Here is a 22,122-nt window from a genome sequence, read left to right on the forward strand (position 1 = left end):
TGGAAGGATCATCAGAAGCCTAATCAAGGCTTCAATAATAATAATGGTGGAAGAAACAGGTTTGTCAATAGCAAACCTTTCCCATCATCTTCTCAGCAATAGATAGAGAATTCTAAGCAGAGCCATTTTGACTTAGCAACTGTAGTCTTTGATCTATCTAAGACCACTCTCAGTTTCATAAATGAAGCAAGGTCCTCCATTAGAAATTTGGAGGCACAAGTGGGTCAGCTGAGTAAAAGAGTTACTGAAATCCCTCCTAGTACTCTCCTAAGCAATACATAAGAGAATCTAAAAAGGCAGTAATTTCCAGTGAGAAAGACCTCAATGGACATCCACTGGCCTCCAAGGAGTTCCCTAATGAGGAACCAAAGGAATCTGAGGCTCATATAGAGACCATAGAGATTTCACTGAACTTACTGTTGCCATTCATGAGCTCTGATGAGTATTCTTCCTCTAAAGAGGATGAAGATATTGCTGAAGAGCAAGTTGCTCAATATCTGGGAGCAATCATGAAGCTGAATGCCAAGCTATTTGGTAAAGAGACTTGGGAGGATGAACCCCCATTGCTCATCAATGAACTAAATGATCTGGTTCAACTAAAATTTCCTCAGAAAAAATAGGATCCTGGAAAGTTCTTAATACCTTGTACCATAGGCACCATAACCTTTGAGAAGGCTCTGTGTGACCTTGGTTCAAGTATAAACCTCATGCCCCTCTCTGTAATGGAGAAACTAGAGATCTTTGAGGTACAAGCTGTAAGAATCTCACTAGAGATGGCAGACAATTCAAGGAAACAGGCTTATGGACTTGTAGAGGATGTCTTGGTGAAGGTTGAAGGCCTGTACATCCCTGCTGATTTCATAATCCTAGACACTGGGAAGGATGAGGATGAATCCATCATCCTAGGAAGACCCTTCCTAGCCACAGCAAGAGCTGTGATTGATGTGGACAGAGGAGAGCTAGTCCTTCAATTGAATGAGGACTACCTTGTGTTTAAGGCTCAAGGATCTTCTTCTGTAACCATGGAGAGGAAGCATGAAAAGCTTCTCTCAATACAGAGTCAAACAAAGCCCCCACACTCAACTTCTAAGTTTGGTGTTGGGAGGCCAACATCAAGCTCTGAATCTCCATGAAAGCTCTCTAAGAGCTTCACTGTCAAGCTATTGACATTAAGGAAGTGCTTGTTGGGAGGCAACCCAATGTTATTTATTTATATTTATTTATTTTCCATTGCTATTTAATGTTTTCTTTAGGTTGATGATCATGTGAAGTCACAAAAACAACAAAAAAAAAATCAAAAACAGAATGAAAAACAGCATTAAAAACAGCACACCCTGGAGGACAGACTTACTGGCGTTTAAACGCCAGTAAGGATAGCAGAATGGGCGTTTAACGCCCAGCCTGGCAGCATTCTGGGCATTAAATGCTAGAATGGGCAGTACTCTGGGTGTTTAATGCCAGAAAGGGCTGACTGGCATCTGGCTGGCGTTTAACGGCAGGAATAGGCAGCAGAGTGGCCTTTATTGCCAGGAAAGGTAGCAGAGCTAGTGTTAAACGCCAGAATTGGCACAGAATGGGCATTTGAATGCCAGAATGGTGCAGGGACTCAAATTCCTTAACACCTCAGGATCTGTGGACCCCACAGGATCCCTACCTACCCCACCTCTTCTTCTCTCCTCTTCACACCTTTCTATAACACTCTTCCCCAAACACCCTTGACCAATCCCATCAAAACCTCTTCCCCAAATACCATTGACCAATCCCATCAAAACCTCTTCCCCATAACCTCTTCACCACTCACATCCATCCATTATTAAACCCTACCTACCTCACCATTCAAATTCAAACCATTTCCTTCCTAAACCCACCCACACATGGCCGAATACCCTCTCTCCCTTACCCTATAAATACCCATCCTTACCATCTTCATCTTCACACAACATACACACAACTACCCCCTTGGCCGAACCACTCACCTCCCTCCATCTCCTCCACTTTGTCTTCTTCTCTTTATTTCTTTCTTCTTTTGCTCGAGGACGAGAAAACCTTCTAAGTTTGGTGTGGGAAAAGCTAAGCTTTTTGTTTTTCCATAACCATTAATGGCACCTAAGGCTGGAGAAACCTTTAGAAAGAGGAAAGGGAAGGCAATTGTTTCTGCCTCCGAGTCATGAGAGATGGAGAGATTCATCTCAAAGGTCCATCAAGACCACTTCTATGAAGTTGTGGCCAAGAAGAAGGTGATCCCCGAGGTCCCCTTCAAGCTCAAAAAGAGTGAATATCCGGAGATCCGACATGAAGTTCGAAGAAGAGGTTGGGAAATCCTCACCAACCCCATTCAACAAGTCGGGATCTTAATGGTTCAAGAGTTCTATGCCAATGCATGGATCACTAAGAACCATGACCAAAGTATGAACCCGAACCCAAAGAATTGGCTCACAATGGTTTGGGAGAAATACTGGGATTTTAGTCCGGAAAATGTGAGGTTAGCATGCAAGTTGCCAATGATGAAAGGAGATCCTCACCCTTTCACTAGAAGAGTCAACTTTGATCAAAGGTTGGACCAAGTCCTTATGGACATCTGTGTGGAAGGAGCTCAATGGAAGAGAGACTCAAGAGGCAAGCCGGTTCAATTAAGAAGGCTTGACCTCAAGCCCGTGGCTAGGGGATATTGGAGTTCATCCAACGCTCTATCATTCCTACTAATAATCGGTCTGAAGTTACAATAGACTGGGCTATCATGATCCATAGCATCATGAATGGAGAGGAAGTAGAAGTTCATGAGATCATATCCCTAGAACTCTACAAGGTGGCAGACAAGCCCTCCAGTTTGGCAAGGTTAGCCTTCCCTCATCTCATTTGCACCCTATGCAATTCAGCTGGAATTGTCATAGAGAAAGACATCCTCATTGAAGGAGACAAGCCCAGCACTAAGAAGAAGATAGAGCAAACAAGAGAGCCCACTCATGGACCTCAACAAGAGCATGAGGAAAGTCCTCATCATGAAATCCCTGAGATGCCTCAAGAGATGCACTTTCCTCCACAAAACTATTGGGAGCAAATCAACACCTCCTTAGGAGAATTGAGCTCCAACATGGGACAACTAAGGATGGAGCACCAAGAGAATTCCATCCTCCTCCATGAAATTAAAAAAGACCAAAGAACCATGAGGGAGGAGCAACAAAGGCAAGGAAGAGACATAGAGGAGCTTGGTGCACGAAATTGTGATCATCAATGACGCCAACAACTTGGTATGCACAATTGTAATCTCAACTCTTTATCACAACTTCGCACAACTAACCAGCAAGTGCACTGGGTCGTCCAAGTAATAAATCTTACGTGAGTAAGGGTCGATCCCACGAAGATTGTCGGCCTGAAGCAAGCTATGGTCACCCTGTAAATCTCAATCAGGCAGATTCAAATGGTTATGGTGAATTGATAATAAAAAAAGATAAATAAAATATAACTAGGATAGAGATACTTATGTAATTCATTGGTGAGAAATTCAGATAAGCGTATAGAGATGCTTTCGTTCCTCTAAACCTCTGCTTTCTTGCTGTCTTCATCCAATCATTCCTACTCCTTTCCATGGCAAGCATTATGTAGGGCATCACCGTTGTCAATGGCTATATCCCATCCTCTCTGTGAAAATGGTCCAATGCGTTGTCACTGCATTGCTAATCATCTGTCAGTTCTCAATCATACTGGAATAGGATTTACTATCCTTTTGCATCTGTCACTACGCCCAGCACTCGCGAGTTTGAAGCTCGTCACAGCCATCCCTTCCCAGATCCTACTCAGAATACCATAGACAAGGTTTAGACTTTCCAGATCTCAAGAATGGCCATCCATGGGTTCTAACTTATACCACGAAGATTCTAATATCTCGGACTCGGTCCTCTGTATTAGATATCTAAGAGATACTCATTCTAGCTTGTTTGCATGTAGAACGGAAGTGTTTGTCAGGCACGCGTTCATGGGTGAGAATGATGATGAGCGTCACATAATCATCATATTCATCATGTTCTTGGGTGCGAATGGATATCTTAGAGAAGGAATAAGCTTGAATTGAATAGAAAAATAGTAGTACTTTGTATTAATTCATGAAGAACAGCAGAGCTCCACACCTTAATCTATGGAGTGTAGAAACTCTACCGTTAAAAATACATAAGTGATAAGGTTCAGGCATGGCCGAATGGCCAGCCCCCAAACGTGATCTAAAAATCAAAAGATAATCCAATGATGTAAATACAATAGTAAAAAGTCCTATTTATACTAAACTAGTTACTAGGGTTTACAAAATTGAGTAAATGATGCAGAAATCCACTTCTGAGGCCCACTTGGTGTGTGCTTGGGCTGAGCATTGAGCTTTACACGTGTAGAGGCTTCTCTTGGAGTTGAACGCCAGTTTGTAACCTGTTTCTGGCGTTTAACTCCACTTTGCAACCTGTTTCTGGCGTTTAACTCCAGAATGCAGCATGGAACTGGCGTTGAAGCCAGTTTGCGTCATCTAAACTCGGGCAAAGTATAGACTATTATATATTGCTGGAAAGCCCTGGATGTCTACTTTCCAACACAATTGAAAGCGCGCCATTTTGAGTTCTGTAGCTCCAGAAAATCTACTTTTAGTGCAGGGAGGTCAGAATCCAACAACATCTGCAGTCTTTCTTCAACCTCTAAATCTGATTTTTGCTCAAGTCCCTCAATTCCAGCCAGAAAATACTTGAAATCACAGAAAAGCACACAAACTCATAGTAAAGTCCAGAAATGTGATTTTTATTTAAAAACTAATAAAAATGTACTAAAAACTAACTAAATTATACTGAAGACTATGTAAAAACAATGCCAAAAAGCGTATAAATTATCCGCTCATCACAACACCAAACTTAAATTGTTGCTTGTCCCCAAGCAACTGAAAATCAAATAGGATAAAAAGAAGAGAATATACTATAAATTCCAAAATATCAATGAAACTTAGCTCCAATTAGATGAGCGGGACTTGTAGCTTTTTGCCTCTTGAATAGTTTTGGCATCTCACTTTATCCATTGAAGTTCAGAATGATTGGCATCTATAGCAACTCAGAGTTTAGATAGTGTTATTGATTCTCCTAGTTTAGTATGTTGATTCTTGAACACAGCTACTTTATGAGTCTTGGCCGTGGCCCTAAGCACTTTGTTTTCCAGTATTACCACCGGATACATAAATGCCACAGACACATAACTGGGTGAACCTTTTCAGATTGTGACTCAGCTTTGCTAAAGTCCCCAATTAGAGGTGTCCAGGGTTCTTAAGCACACTCTATTTTTGCTTTGGACCTCGACTTTAACCGCTCAGTCTCAAGTTTTCACTTGACACCTTCACGCCATAAGCACATGGTTAGGGACAGCTTCGTTTAGCCGCTTAGGCCAGGATTTTAGTCCTTTAGGCCATCCTATCCACTGATGCTCAAAGCCTTGGATCCTTTTTATTACCCTTGCCTTTTATTTTTAAAGGCTATTGGCTTTTTGCTCTTGCCTTTTGGTTTAAAGAGCTTTTGGCTTTTTCTGCTTGCTTTTTCTTTTTCTTTTTTTCACTATTTTTTCTTTTTTTTTCTTTTTTTTTCTGCAAGCTTTTGTATTCACTGCTTTTTCTTGCTTCAAGAATCATTTTTATGATTTTTCAGATTATCAAATAACATGTCTCCTTTTTCCTTATTCTTCAAGAGCCAACATATTTAACATTCATAAACATCAACTTCAAAAGACATATGCACTGTTCAAGCATTCATTCAGAAAACAAAAAGTATTGTCACCACATCAAAATAATTAAACTAGTTTCAAGGATGAATTCGAAACCATGTACTTCTTACTCTTTTGTAATTAAAACATTTTTCATTCAAGGGAGGTGATGGATTCATATTCATAACTTTAAGGCATAGACACTTAGACACTAGTGATCATATAGTAAAGACACAAACATAAAGCTTAAAAATCGAAAAACAGAAAATAAATAGATAAGGAGATTAAGGAATGAGTCCACCTTAGTGAGGGTGGCGTCTTCCTCTTCATGAAGAACCAATGGTGCTTTTGAGCTCCTCTATGTCTCTTCCTTGTCTTTGTTGCTCCTCCCTCAAAGCTCTTTGATCTTCTCTAATTTCATGGAGGATGATGGAGAGCTCTTGATGCTCCACCCTTAGTTGTCCCAGGTTAGAACTTAATTCTCCTAGGGAAGTGTTGATTTGTTCCCAATAATTCTGTGGAGGAAAGTGCATCCCCTAAGGCATCTTAGGGATTTCATGGTGAGGAATTTCCTCATGCTCATGTTGAGGTCTATGGTCTCTTATTTGCTCCATCCTTTTCTTAGTGATGGGCTTGTCCTCTTCAATGAGGATGTCTCCCTCTATGTCAATTCTAGCCAAATTGCAGAGGTGGCAAATGAGGTGAGGAAAGGCTAACCTTGCCCAAGTGGAGGACTTGTCAGCCACCTTGTAGAGTTCTTGAGGTATAATCTCATGAACTTCCACCTCTTCTCCAATCATGATACTATGGATCATGATGGCCCGGTCTATAGTAACTTCAGACCGGTTACTAGTAGGAATAATTGAGCGTTGAATGAACTCTAGCCATCCCCTAGCCACTGGTTTGAGGTCATGCCTTCTTAATTGAACCGGCTTGCCTCTTGAGTCAATTTTCTATTGAGCTCCTTCTTCACATATGTCTATGAGGACTTGGTCCAACCTTTGATCAAAGTTGACCCTTCTTGTGTAGGGGCGTGCGTTCTCTTCCATCATTGGCAAGTTGAACGCCAGCCTTACATTTTCCGGACTGAAATCTAAGTATTTCCCCCGAACCATGGTAAGCCAATGCTTTGGATTCGGGTTCACACTTTGATCATGGTTCCTAGTGATCCATGCGTTTGCATAGAACTCTTAAACCATTAGGATCCCGACTTGTTGAATGGGGTTGGTGAGAACTTCCCAACCTCTTCTTTGGATTTCAAGTCGGATCTCCGGATACTCATTCTTCTTGAGCTTGAAAGGAACCTCAGGGATTACTTTCTTCTTGGCCACAACTTCATAGAAGTGGTCTTGATGGACCTTTGAGATGAATCTCTCCATCTCCCATGACTCAGAGGTGGAAGCAATTGCCTTCCCTTTTCTCTTTCTAGAGGTTTCTCTGGTCTTAGGTGCCATAAATGGTTATGGAAAAATAAAAAGCTATGCTTTTACCACACCAAACTTAAAATATTTGCTCGTCCCCGAGCAAAAGAAGAAAGAAAGTAGTAGAAGAAGAAGAAAATGGAGGAGATGGAGGGTGAGGTGTTTTCGGCCAAGGTGAGAAGTTAGGGTTGTGTTATGTGAACATGAAGAAGGAATGAGGGGTTTATATAGGAGGGGGGAGGGTTAAGTTTCAGCCATTAGGGTTGGGTTTGGGAGGGAAAATATTTTGAATTAGAAGGTAGGTGGGATTTATGGGGAAGAGAAGATGGATGCGAGTGGTGAGGGGGTGATGGGAAAGAGTGATTGAAGTGATTGGTGAAGGGTATTTGGGGAAAAGAGTTATGAAAAGGTGTGAAGGGGAGAGAAGAAGTGGTGGGGATCCTGTGGGGTCCACAGATCCTGAGGTGTCAAGGATTTTTCATCCCTGCACCCTTTAGACGTGTAAAACGCCCTATACATGCAATCCTGGCGTTTAACGCCAGACTGCTGCCTGTTTCTGGCATTAAACGCCACTTCCATGCTCTATTCTGGCGTTTAACGCTAGGTAGATGCTTGTTTCTGGCGTTAAATGCCAGCTTGGTGCCTGTTTCTGGCGTTAAATGCCAGACAGATGCTTGTTTCTAGCGTTTAAATGCCAGACTGTTCTCCTCCAGGGTGTGCTATTTTTCATTCTATTTTTCATTCTGCTTTTTGATTTTTCAGTAGTTTTTGTGACTTCACATGATCATCAACCTAAAGAACACATAAAATAACAATGGAAAATAAATAAATATGATTAGATAACATTGGGTTGCCTCCCAACAAGTGATTCTTTAATGTCAATAGCTTGACAGTGAGCTCTCATGGAGCCTCACAGATGTTCAGAGCATTGTTGGAAACTCCCAACACCAAACTTAGAGTTTGAATGTGGGGGTTCAACACCAAACTTAGAGTTTGGTTGTGGCTTCCCAACACCAAACTTAGAGTTTGACTTTGGGGGCTTTGGTTGACTCTGTAGTGAGAGAAGCTTTTCATGCTTCCTCTCCATGGTTACAGAAGGAGATCCTTGAGTTTTAAACACAAGGTTGTCCTCATTCAGTTGAAGGATCAATTCTCCTCTGTCCACATCTATCACAACTCTTGTTGTGGATAGGAAGGGTCTTCCAAGGATGATGGATTCATCCTCATCCTTCCCAGTGTCTAGGATTATGAAATCAGCAGGGATGTAAAGGCCTTTAACCTTTACTAGCACGTCCTCTACTTGTCCATAAGCCTGTTTTCTTGAGTTGTCTGCCATCTCTAATGATATTCTGGCAGCTTGTACCTCAAAGATTCCCAGTTTCTCCATTACAGAGAGTGGCATGAGGTTTATCCTTGACCCAAGGTCATATAGAGCCTTCTCAAAGGTCATGGTGCCTGATGAGCGGATAATTTATACACTTTTTGGCATTGTTTTTAGTATGTTTTTAGTACATTTTAGTTAGTTTTTATTATGTTTTTATTAGTTTTTAAATAAAAATCACTTTTCTGGGCTTTACTATGAGTTTGTGTGTTTTTCTGTGATTTTAGGTATTTTCTGGCTGAAATTGAGGGACCTGAGCAAAAATCTGATTCAGAGGCTGAAAAAGGACTGCAGATGCGTTGGATTCTGACCTCCCTGCACTCAAAGTGGATTTTCTGGAGCTACAGAAGCTCAATTGGTGCGCTCTCAATTGCGTTGGAAAGTAGACATCCTGAGCTTTCCAGAAATATATAATAGTCCATACTTTTCCTGAGATTTGATGGCCCAAACAGGCATTCTAAGTCAGCTCAAGAATTCTGGCGTTTAATTCCAGAACTGGCACAAAAGCTGGAGTTAAACGCCCAAACTGGCATAAAAGCTGGCGTTTAACTCCAAGAAATGTCTTTACACATGAAAGCTTCAATGCTCAGCCCAAGCACACACCAAGTGGGCCCCGGAAGTGGAAATTTACAATAAACACCCTAGCTTACTCATTTTCTGTAACCCTAGGTTACTAGTTTACTATAAATACTACTTTCAGTGATTCATATTGTCCCTCATGACACTTTACACGTTTCTTGTTGTGTTCTCTACGGCATGAGTCTCTAAACCACATTGTTAGGGGTGAGGAGCTCTGCTGTTCTTCATGAATTAATGCAATTACTACTGTTTTCCATTCTATCACGCTTGCTTCCATTCTAAGATATTCATTCGCACTTCAACTTAATAAATGTGATGATCCGTGACACTCATCATCATTCTCACCTATGAATGCGTGCCTGACAACCACCTCCATTCTACCTTAGATTGAATGCATATCTCTTAGCCTCATGATTCAAATCAGAGTCTTCGTGGTATAAGCTAGAATTATTGGCAGCCATTTCTGAGATCTGAAACGTCTAAACCTTATCTGTGGTATTCTGACTAGGATCTGGGAAGGGATGGCTGTGACGAGCTTCAAACTCGTGATTGTTGGGAGTGTGACAGACGCAAAAGGATCAATGGATCCTATTCCAGCATGATCGAGAACCGACAGATGATTAGTCGTGCGGTGACAGCGCATTTGGAATGTTTTCACTGAGAGGACAGGAAGTAGCCATTGACAACGGTGATGCCCAACATAAAGCTTGCCATGGAAGGAGCCTTGCGTGCATGAAGAAGAAGATAGTAGGAAAGCAGAGATTCAGAAGACAAAGCATCTCCAAAGCCTCAACCTGTTCTTCATTACTGCATAACAACTATTTATTTCATGTTCTTTTACTTTTTACAATTAAATCTTAGAATTATTGATATCCTGACTAAGAGTTACAAGATAACCATAGCTTGTTTCAAGCCGACAATCTCCGTGGGATCGACCCTTAGTCAAGTAAGGTATTACTTGGACGACCCAGTGCACTTGCTGGTTAGTTGTGTGGAGTTGCAAAAGTGTGATTGTAATTTCGTGCACCAAGTTTTTGGCGCCGTTGCCGGGGATTGTTCGAGTTTGGACAACTGACGGTTATTCTTGTTGATTAGATTAGGAATATTTTGTTTTTGTTGGTTTAGAGTCTTTTATTTGAGTTTAGTTTTATATTTTAAGTTTGGTGTTAATTGCATGATTTTATTTTCTTTTAATTCTCGAAATTGCATGTCCTTAGTTCTTTCTTGATCTTTAAAAATTCTAAGTTTGGTGTCTTCTTTGTGTTTTCCTTTAAATTTTCGAAAAGTTGTGTTTGATTTTCTAAAAATTTTAAGTTTGGTGTCCTTGTGCTTTTATTTACTTAAAAATTTTTCAAAAATTTGTTGTTGGTGTTCATCTTGATCTTCAAAGTGTTCTTGATGTTCATCTTGACATTCAAAGTTTTCTTGTTTGTTCTCAGTGTTTTGATCTAAAATTTCTATGTTTAGTGTCATTTTGTTATTTTTCTCTTTCCGCATTAAAATACAAAAATCAAAAAAATATCCTTTCCTTATTTTACTCATAAATTTCGAAATTTTGGATTAATTTAGTCAAAGATTTTCAAAATCATATCTTTTTTTTAGTCAAGTCAATATTCTAATTTCAAAAATTGATCTTTTCAAATCTTTTTCAAAAAAAAAAAATCAAATCTTTTTAATTTCTTCAATCATATCTTTTCAATCATATCTCTTTTTTTTTAATTTGCAATCATATCTTCTCAATCATATCTTCTTCAAAATATTTTTCAATCATAATTGCTAATTTCAAAATCTTTTCAATTAATTAATTAATTTAGTTTTCAATTTGCTTTGATTTTATTTTCTTTTAGTTTTCGAAATTTTATTTTATTTCCCTTTTATTTTATTTTATTATTTTCGGTCACTTTTAATTAAATAAAATAAATAATAAATAATAAAAAAAATATATAATTCATATCAATTCCCTTTTCTCCATCATGGACATAAGTGGAAGTGAACAGTCCAGAAGGACTCTGGGGTCATATGCTAGCCCCATTACAGCTGCATATGGGAGTAGCATCTGTATACCTCCCATCAAAGCAAGCAGCTTTGAGCTAAATCCTCAGCTCATTATCATGGTGCAGCAAAATTGCCAGTATTCCGGTCTTCCACAAGAAGAACCTACTGAGTTTCTGGCACAGTTCTTACAAATTGCTGACACAGTACGTGATAAAAAATTGGATCAGGATGTCTACAGATTATTACTGTTTCCATTTGCTGTAAAAGATCAAGCTAAGAGGTGGTTAAATAACCAACCCACAGCAAGCAAAAAAACATGGAGACAATTAACAGACAAATTCCTGAATCAATTTTACCCTCCAAAAAGGATGACACAGCTAAGGCTGGACATCCAAGGCTTTAAACAAGAAGATCATGAATCTCTTTATAATGCTTGGGAGAGGTACAGAGGGATGCTAAGAAAATGCCCTTCTGAAATGTTTTCAGAGTGGGTACAGTTAGACATCTTCTACTATGGGATTACAGAAAAAGCTTAGATGTCCCTAGACCACTCAGCTGGTAGATCTATACACATGAGAAAAATAATTGAAGAAGCTCAAGAGCTCATAGATATAGTTGCTAGAAATCAACATCTGTACTCAAACAGTGAGTCCTCCATAAAAGAAAAGGCTATGGCAGTAACTACTGATCCTAATCCTCAAGAACAGATTGTTGAACTTAATCAGCAATTACTCCTTATGACAAAACAATTAGCAGAATTCAAAGAGATGCTCCAAGACACTAAAAATGCTAACAAGAATATAGAAGCACAATTGAATCAGACAAGACAGCAGCTATCTAAACAGATAACAGAAGAATGCCAAGCTGTCCAACTAAGGAGCGGGAAGACATTGAATAACTCAGCTCAAAGTAGCAAAAAGTTAAGAAAGGAACAAATGACAGAGGAAGCCAAACCACTACCCAAGATCCCTCTGAGGACATCAAGAGCCCAGAGAGGAATAACTCTGGCGTTCAAATGCCAGAAAAGGGGGAAAAACTGGCGTTAAACGCCCAATGGATGCCCAAATCTGGCGTTCAAACGCCAGAAAAAGGTGGGAACCTGGCGTTAAATGCCTATTCTGCACCCACTCCTAGCGTTCAAATGCCAATGAGGGATCAAACACCTGCAAGTGCTGATGATAACCCCTCTAAGAAGGCTTCTCCAATCACCTCTGTAGGAAATAAACCTGCAGCAACTAAGGTTGAAGAATATAAAGCCAAGATGTCCTATCCTCAGAAACTCCGCCAAGCGGAACAGGATAAACAATTTGCCCGCTTTGCAGACTATCTCAGGACTCTTGAAATAAAGATTCTGTTTGCAGAGGCACTTGAGCAAATACCCTCTTATGCTAAGTTCATGAAAGAGATCTTAAGTCATAAGAAGGATTGGAGAGAAACTGAAAAAGTTTTTCTCACTGAAGAATGCAGTGTAGTCATTCTGAAAAGCTTACCAGAGAAGCTTCAAGATCCAGGAAGCTTTATGATACCATGCACATTAGAGGGTGCTTGTACCAAGACAGCCCTATGTGACCTTGGAGCAAGTATTAACCTAATACCTGCATCTACTATTAGAAAGCTTGGCTTGACTGAAGAAGTCAAACCAACCCGGATTTGTCTTCAACTTGCTAATGGCTCCATTAAATATCCATCAGGCATCATTGAGGACATGATTGTCAAAGTTGGGCCATTTGCCTTTCCCACTGATTTTGTAGTGCTGAAAATGGAGGAGCACAAGAGTGCAACTCTCATTCTAGGAAGACCCTTCCTAGCAACTGGACGAACTCTTATTGATGTACAAAAAGGAGAAGTGACCCTGAGAGTCAATGAGGATGAGTTCAAGTTAAATGCTGTCAAAGCAATGCAGCATCCAGACACATCAAATGACTGCATGAGCACTAATATTATTGACTCTTTGGTGGAAGAGATCAATATGACTGAAAGTCTTGAATCAGAGCTAGAGGACATATTTAAAGATGTTCAGCCTGATCTGGAGGAATCAGAGGAAATAAAAGAACCTCTGAAAATCCCTCAAGAAGAGGAGAAACCTCCTAAACCCGAGCTCAAACCATTACCACCATCCCTGAAATATGCATTTCTGGGAGAGGGTGACACTTTTCCAATGATCATAAGCTCTGCTTTAAATCCACAAGAAGAGAAAGCACTAATTCAAGTGCTAAAGACACACAAGACAGCTCTTGGATGGTCCATAAGTGATCTTAAGGGCATCAGCCCAGCAAGATGTATGCACAAGATCCTATTGGAGGATGATGCTAAGCTAGTGGTTCAACCACAGAGGCGGCTAAATCCAGCCATGAAGGAAGTGGTGCAGAAAGAGGTCACTAATTTACTAGAGGCTGGGATTATTTATCCTATTTCTGATAGCCCCTGGGTGAGCCCTGTCCAAGTTGTCCCCAAGAAGGGAGGCATGACAGTGGTCCATAATGAAAAGAATGAACTAGTTCCCACAAGAACAGTTACATGGTGGCGTATGTGTATTGATTACAGAAGGCTCAATACAACCACCAGAAAGGATCATTTTCCTTTACCATTCATAGACCAAATGCTAGAAAGACTAGCACGTCATGAATACTACTACTTTTTGGATGGCTATTCAGGCTACAATCAAATTGCAGTGGACCCTCAAGACCAAGAGAAAACAACATTCACATGTCCATCTGGAGTATTTGCTTACAGAAGAATGCCTTTTGGTCTCTGCAATGCACCTGCAACCTTTCAGAGGTGCACGCTCTCTATTTTCTCTGATATGGTAGAGAAGTTCCTGGAAGTCTTCATGGATGACTTCTCAGTATTTGGAGACTCATTCAGCTCCTGTCTTGATCATCTAGCACTTGTCCTGAAAAGGTGCCAAGAAACTAACATGGTCTTAAACTGGGAAAAATGTCACTTTATGGTGACTGAAGGAATTGTCCTTGGGCACAAAATTTCAAGCAAGGGAATAGAGGTAGATCAAGCCAAGGTAGAGGTAATTGAAAAATTACCGCCACCTGCCAATGTAAAGGCAATCAGAAGCTTTCTGGGGCATGTAGGATTCTATAGGAGGTTCATAAAGGATTTTTCAAAAATTGCAAAACCTCTGAGCAACCTGCTAGCTGCTGACACGCCATTTGTGTTTGACCCAGAGTGTCTGCAGGCATTTGAAACCCTGAAAGCCAAGCTGGTCATAGCACCAGTCATCTCTGCACCTGACTAGACATTACCATTCGAATTAATGTGTGATGCCAGTGACCATGCCATTGGTGCAGTGTTGGGACAAAGGCATAACAAGCTTCTGCACGTCAATTACTATGCCAGTCGTGTTCTAAATGATGCACAGAAGAATTACACAACCACAGAAAAAGAGCTGCTTGCAGTGGTTTATGTCATTGACAAGTTTAGATCCTATTTAGTAGGATCAAAAGTGATTGTGTACACTGACCATGCTGCTCTTAAATATCTACTCACAAAGCAGGATTCAAAACCCAGGCTCATAAGATGGGTGTTGCTTTTACAAGAGTTTGATATAGAAATAAGAGACAGAAAAGGGACAGAGAACCAGGTAGCTGATCACCTGTCCCGATTAGAACCAGTGGCTGGGGCGTCCCTCCCTTCCACTGAGATCTCTGAGACCTTTCCGGATGAGAAACTCTTTGCCATTCAGGAGGCACCATGGTTTGCAGACATTGCAAATTATAAAGCTGTGAGGTTCATACCCCAGGAGTACAGCAGGATGCAAAAGGAAAAACTAATTTCTGATGCAAAGTACTACTTATGGGATGAACCATATCTCTTTAAGAGATGCACTGACGGAATAATCCGCAGATGCGTCCCTAGAGAGGAGGCACAGAAGATCTTGTGGCATTGCCATGGATCACAGTATGGAGGACATTTCGGAAGTGAGCGAACCACCACTAAAGTCCTCCAATGTGGCTTCTATTGGCCTACTCTCTATAGAGATGCCCGAGAGTTTGTGCGTAACTGTGACAGTTGCCAAAGAGCTGGTAACTTGCCTTATGGTTATGCCATGCCTCAACAAGGGATCTTAGAGATTGAGTTGTTTGATGTATGGGGTATTGACTTCATGGGTCCTTTTCCACCATCATACTCAAACACTTACATTATGGTGGCAGTAGACTACGTATCTAAATGGGTGGAAGCAATTGCCACACCCACTAATAATACCAAGACTGTGCTGAAGTTCCTCCAGAAACATATTTTCAGCAGATTTGGTGTTTCCAGAGTACTAATCAGTGATGGGGGAACCCATTTCTGAAATAAACAGCTTTACTCTGCTATGGTCCGATATGGAATTAGCCACAAAGTAGCAACTCCGTATCATCCACAGACAAATGGGCAGGCTGAAGTCTCTAATAGAGAACTAAAGAGAATCCTGAAACGGACTGTAATTTCCCGTAGAAAGGATTGGGCAAAGAGCTTGGATGATGCTCTGTGGGCATACAGAACAGCATTCAAGACTCCTATAGGAACCTCTCCATACCAGCTTGTGTATGGCAAGGCTTATCATCTGCCCGTGGAACTGGAATATAAAGCCTACTGGGCAACCAGATTCCTAAACATGGATGCTAAGTTAGCTAGTGAGAAAAGATTGCTCCAGCTAAATGAGCTGGAAGAGTTCAGACTCAATGCTTTTGAAAATGCAAAAATTTATAAGGAAAAAGCAAAAAAGTGGCATGACAAGAAATTGTCATCCAGAGTCTTTGAGCCAGGACAAAAAGTTCTACTATTCAACTCTAGGCTCAGATTACTCCGTGGGAAATTAAAATCCCGGTGGAGGGGACCATATGTGATTACAGGAGTGTCACCATATGGATATGTTGAGCTTAAAGATATTGATTCTGACAAAAAGTTCATTGTCAATGGACAGAGAATCAAACATTATCTTGAAGGCAATTTTGAGCAAGAATGCTCAAAACTGAGGCTTGAATGAAGCTCAGTAAAGGTCCAGCTAAAGACAATAAAGAAGCGCTTGCTGGGAGGCAACCCAGCCATTAGCAAATTATTTATTTTAAATTAATACTTGTAGAGGCTTGATATACATTTTCATTAAAGGTTAATCATCAAAAATGAAGGATTCAGTGCAAAAAGCAGAGAAAAGGAGCTTGCTGGCAAGAAAATGCCAGTAAGGGGCATTTTGGGCGTTAAACGCCAGAATGGGTATCATTCTGGGCGTTTAACGCCAGTAAAGGTACCATTTTAGGCGTTAAACGCTAGAATGGGTACCATTCTGGGCGTTTAACGCCAGAATTGCCGTATCCTAGGCGTTCAGAAAAACGCCCAGTGATAAAGGAGTTTCTGGCGTTTAACGCCAGCCAGGGTACCTGGCTGGGAGTTAAACGCCCATAATGGCAGAAAGGCAAGAGGAGGAGATTTTGTTTCCAACTTCAAATTTTTTTCAAATTTTCATGTTTTGACTCAGAATTTTCTGCATAAACATGTTTCAAACTTTCATCATTCACCCTCAGTTTTCATCATTCAATAATTTTCTAAATTATTTTTCAAATTTCTTTCAAATCCTTTCCAAATCTTCTTCAAAAACTCAAATATCTTCTCAAATTCTTTCCATATCTTTTCATATCTCTCTCAAATTTTTCGAAAGCCATCCCCTCCTCCTATAAAAATAGTTTCGGCCATCCCCTCCTCTACACCATTCGAATTTACCTCTTCTCCTCTCTCTTCCCTTTCCTTTCTTTTGCTTGAGGGCAAGTAAACCTCTAAATTTGGTGTGCTTTTCCGTGATCACTAAGCTAAGAGTCATCAAGATCATGGCACCTAAGGGAAAACAAACCAAATCAAGAGGCAAGAAAGAGAATACTCTAAAGAGTCTTTGGAATCAAGAAAGGTTCATAACCAAAGAACATGCAGACCATTACTACAAAATAATGGGTCTGAGGTCAGTGATCCCGGAAGTTAAATTCAATCTGAAAGAAGATGAATATCCGGAGATCCAAGAGCAAATTCGAAACAGAGGATGGGAAATTCTAGCCAATCCTGAGACAAAGGTTGGAAGAAACATGGTTCAGGAATTCTATTCAAATCTGTGGCTGACAGATAAGCAGAGAATGACTGGAACCGCCTTTCATACCTACAGAACCATGGTCAGAGGAAGAATTATTTACTTCCATCTGGACAAAATAAGAGAGGTCTTCATACTACCTCAACTACAAGATGATCCTGAATCCTTTAATAGGAGAATGGTGAGAGTAGATAAGGGGTTGGATCAAGTTCTAGAGGACATATGCCTCCCTGGAACTAAGTGGATAACCAATTCCAAAGGTGTCCCAAACCAACTCAAGAGAGGAGATCTCAAACCAGTTGCAAGAGGCTGGCTGGACTTCATTGGGCGTTCTATATTGGCTACTAGCAACCGCTCTGAGGTCACTGTCAAAACAGCAGTGATGATTCATTGTATTATGCTTGGAAAAGAAGTGGAGATTCATCATCTGATTTCTTGTGAGATTTACACAATTGCAAACAAGAACTCCACTGAAGCCAAACTGGCCTACCCAAGCTTAATTTTTCTGCTATGTAAAGATGCTGGGGTGAGGATGGGAGTAGATGAATTCATCCCAATTGAACACCCAATCACCAAGAATTCAATGGAAGGACAAGTGCAAGACAACTCCACAAAAAGAGGGAGCATCCACTTCTCAAAATCAAGGTTGTTGAGTCCTAACTCTGTGATAACCTTTATTATTAAGAGTCTATTTTAAGAGTCATTTATTTTTTTCTGCTTTTAATTTTCTGTCTTCTATTATTGTGGGTTTGCCTTTATATTTATTTTTGAGTCTTATTTTTATTCCATCATCAATAAAATTAAAGTTTATGTCTTAAAGCTATGAATGTCCTATGAATCCATCACCTTTCTTAAAAGAAAAATGTTCTTAATTGAAAAAGAAAAGAAATACATGAATTTTGAATTTTAAAATAGTTTAATTATTTTGATGTGGTGGCAATACTATTGTCTTTCTGAATGAATGCTTGAACAGTGCATATTTTTGAATTTGATTGTTTATGAATGTTAAAATTGTTGGCTCTTGAAAGAATGAAAGAAAAAGGAGTAATGTTATTTGATAATCTGAAAAATTATAAAATTGATTCTTGAAGCAAGAAAAAGCAGTGAATAGAAAGCTTGCAAAAAAAAAGAAAAAAAGAGAAAAGCAAGCAGAAAAGGCCAATACCCCTTTAAACCAAAAGGCAAGGGTGATAAAAAGGATCCAAGGCTTTGAGCATCAGTGGATAGGAGGGCCCACGGGAATAAAATCCTGGCCTAAACGGCTAAACCAAGTTGTCCCTAACCATGTGCTTGTGGTGTGAAGGTGTCAAGTGAAAACTTGAGACTGAGCGGTTAAAGTCATGGTCCAAAGCAAAAAGAGTGTGCTTAAGAGCTCTGGACACCTCTAATTGGGGACTCTAGCAAAGCTGAGTCACAATCTGAAAAGGTTCACCCAGTTATGTGTCTGTGGCATTTATGTATCTGGTGGTAATACTGGAAAACAAAGTGCTTAGGGTCACGGCCAAGACTCATAAATTAGCTGTGTTCAAGAATCAACATACTTAACTAGGAGAATCAATAACACTATCTGGATTCTGAGTTCCTATAGAAGCCAATCATTCTAAACTTCAAAGGATAAAGTGAGATGCCAAAACTGTTCAGAGGCAAAAAGCTAAAAGCCCCGCTCATCTAATTAATACTGATCTTCATAGATGTTTTTGGAATTCATTGTATATTCTCTTCTTTTTATCCTATTTGATTTTTAGTTGCTTGGGGACAAGCAACAATTTAAGTTTGGTGTTGTGATGAGCGGATAATTTATACGCTTTTTGGCATTATTTTTAGTATATTTTTAGTACATTTTAGTTAGTTTTTATTATGTTTTTATTAGTTTTTAAATAAAAATCACTTTTCTGGGTTTTACTATGAGTTTGTGTATTCTTCTATGATTTCAGGTATTTTCTGGCTGAAATTGAGGGACCTGAGCAAAAATCTGATTCAGAGGCTGAAAAAGGACTGCAGATGCTGTTGGATTCTGACCTTCCTGCACTCGAAGTAGACATCCTGGGCTTTCCAGCAATATATAATAGTCCATACTTTGCTCGAGATTTGATGGCCCAAACAGGTGTTCCAAGTCAGCTCAAGAATTTTGGCGTTTAACTCCAGAACTGGCACAAAAGCTGGAGTTAAACGCCCAAACTAGCATAAAAGCTGGCGTTTAACTCCAAGAAATGTCTCTACACATGAAAGCTTCAATGCTCAGCCCAAGCACACACCAAGTGGGCCCCGGAAGTGGAAATTTACAATAAACACCCTAGCTTACTTATTTTCTGTAACCCTAGGTCACTAGTTTACTATAAATACTACTTTTAGTGATTCATATTGTCGCTCATGACACTTTACACGTTTCTTGTTGTGTTCTCTACGGCATGAATCTCTAAACCCCATTGTTGGGGGTGAGGAGCTCTGTTGTTCTTCATGAATTAATGCAATTACTACTGTTTTCCATTCTATCACGCTTCCTTCCATTCTAAGATATTCATTCGCACTTCAACTTGATGAATGTGATGATCCGTGACACTCATCATCATTCTCACCTATGAACGCGTGCTTGACAACCACCTCCGTTCTACCTTAGATTGAATGCATATCTCTTAGCCTCATGATTCAAATCAGAGTCTTCGTGGTATAAGCTAGAATTATTGGCAGCCATTTCTGAGATCCAAAACGTCAAAACCTTGTCTATGGTATTCTGAGTAGGATCTGGGAAGGGATGGCTGTGACGAGCTTCAAACTCATGATTGTTGGGCGTGTGACAGACGCAAAAGGATCAATGGATCCTATTCCAGCATGATCGAGAACCGACAAATGATTAGCCGTTTGGTGACAGCGCATTTGGAACGTTTTCACTGAGAGGACGGGAAGTAGCCATTGACAACGGTGATGCCCAACATAAAGCTTGCCATGGAAGGAGCCTTGCGTGCATGAAGAAGATAGTAGGAAAGCAGAGATTCAGAAGACAAAACATCTCCAAAGCCTCAACCTGTTCTTCATTACTGCATAACAAGTATTTATTTCAAGTTCTTTTACTTTTTACAATTAAATCTGAGAATTATTGATATCCTGACTAAGAGTTACAAGATAACCATAGCTTGCTTCAAGCCGACAATCTCCGTGGGATCGACCCTTACACACGTAAGGTATTACTTGGACGACCCAGTGCACTTGCTGGTTAGTTGTGCAGAGTTGCAAAAGTGTGATTGTAATTTCGTGCACCAGTGCCTATGGTACAAGGTATTAAGAACTTTCCAGGATCCTGTTTCTTCTGAGGCAATTTCAGTTGATCCAGATCTCTCAGTTCATTGATGAGCAAGGGAAGTTCATCTTCCCAAGTCTCATTACCAAATAATTTGGCATTCAGCTTCATGATTGCTCCAAGGTACTTGGCAACTTGCTCTTCAGTGACATCTTCATTCTCTTCAGAAGAAGAATACTCATCAGAGCTCATGAATGGCATAAGGAGGTTCAAAGGAATCTCTATGGTCTCTAGATGAGCCTCAGATTCCTTTGGTTCCTCAGAGGGAAACTCCTTGTTGATCACTGGACGTACCAGGAGGTCTTCCTCACTGGGATTCACGTCCTTTCCCTCCCTTGTAGGTTCGGCCATGATGGTTAAATCAATGGCCTTGCACTCTCTTTTTGGATTCTCTTCTGTATTCCTTGGGAGAGTACTAGGAGGAGTTTCAGTGACTCTTTTACTCAGCTGGCCTACTTGTGCCTCCAAATTCCTAATGGAGGACCGTGTTTCATTCATGAAACTTACAGTGGCCTTAGATAGATCAGAGACTATATTTGCTAAGTTAGATGGATTCTGCTCAGAACTCTCTGTCTGTTGCTGAGTGGATGATGGAAAAGGCTTGCTATTGCTAAACCTGTTTCTTCCACCATTATTAAAGCCTTGTTGAGGCTTTTGTTATTCCTTCCATGAGAAATTTGGATGATTTATCCATGAGGGATTATAGGTGTTTCCATAGGGTTCACCCATGTAATTCACCTCTGCTATTGCAGGGTTCTCAGGATCATAAGCTTCTTCTTCAGAAGATCTCTCTTTAGTACTGTTGGATGATTCCTTCAATCCATTCAGACTCTGAGAGATCATATTGACTTGCTGAGTCAATATTTTATTCTGAGCCAATATGGCATTCAGAGTATTAATTTCAAGAACTCCCTTCCTCATAGGCGTCCCATTATTCACAAGATTCCTTTCAGAAGTGTACATGAACTTGTTATTTGCAACCATGTCAATGAGTTCTTAAGCTTCTGCAGGCGTTTTCTTTAGGTGAATGGAATCACCTGCAGAATGGTCCAGTGACATCTTTGATAGCTCAGACAGACCATCATAGAATATATCCAGGATGGTCCATTCTGAAAGCATGTCAGAAGGACACTTTTTGGTCAGTTCCTTGTATCTCTCTCAAGCTTCATAGAGGGATTCACCTTCTTTCTGTCTGAAGGTTTGAACATCCACTCTAAGCTTGCTAAGCTTTTGAGGAGGAAAGAACTTGGCTAAGAAAGTCATGACCAGCTTATCCCAAGAGTTCAGGCTATCTTTAGGTTGAGAGTCCAACCATACTCTAGCTCTGTCTCTTACAGCAAATGGAAAAAGCATAAGCCTGTAGACCTCGGGATCAACCCCATTGGTCTTAACAGTATCACAGATCTGTAAGAATTCAGTTAAGAACTGAAAAAGATCTTCGGATGGAAGTCCATGAAACTTGCAGTTCTGTTGCATCAGAGAAACTAATTGAGGTTTAAGCTCAAAATTGTTTGCTCCAATGGTAAGGATTGAGATGCTTCTTCCATGTAAATTGGAATTAGGTGCAATAAAGTCACCAAGCATCTTCCTTGCATTATTATTATTTTCGGCTGCCATCTCCTCTTTCTTTTTGAAAATTTCTGTAAGGTTGTCTCTGGATTGTTGT

At 40.2% G+C, this 22,122-nt stretch overlaps 1 non-coding gene across 1 annotated transcript; it reads left to right on the forward strand.

Moving 5' to 3' along the window:
- Positions 1-21,569: 21,569 nt before the first annotated feature.
- LOC148561776 (small nucleolar RNA R71) lies at positions 21,570-21,677 on the forward strand. The gene has a single exon (XR_015886784.1). It is a non-coding gene; the product is annotated as a small nucleolar RNA R71 (small nucleolar RNA).
- Positions 21,678-22,122: the final 445 nt, after the last annotated feature.

Source organism: Arachis ipaensis, chromosome B6 (genome assembly GCF_059453495.1).
Source record: "Arachis ipaensis isolate K30076 ecotype BB chromosome B6, ASM5945349v1, whole genome shotgun sequence".
In the NCBI taxonomy this organism is placed as follows: Eukaryota; Viridiplantae; Streptophyta; class Magnoliopsida; order Fabales; family Fabaceae; genus Arachis; species Arachis ipaensis.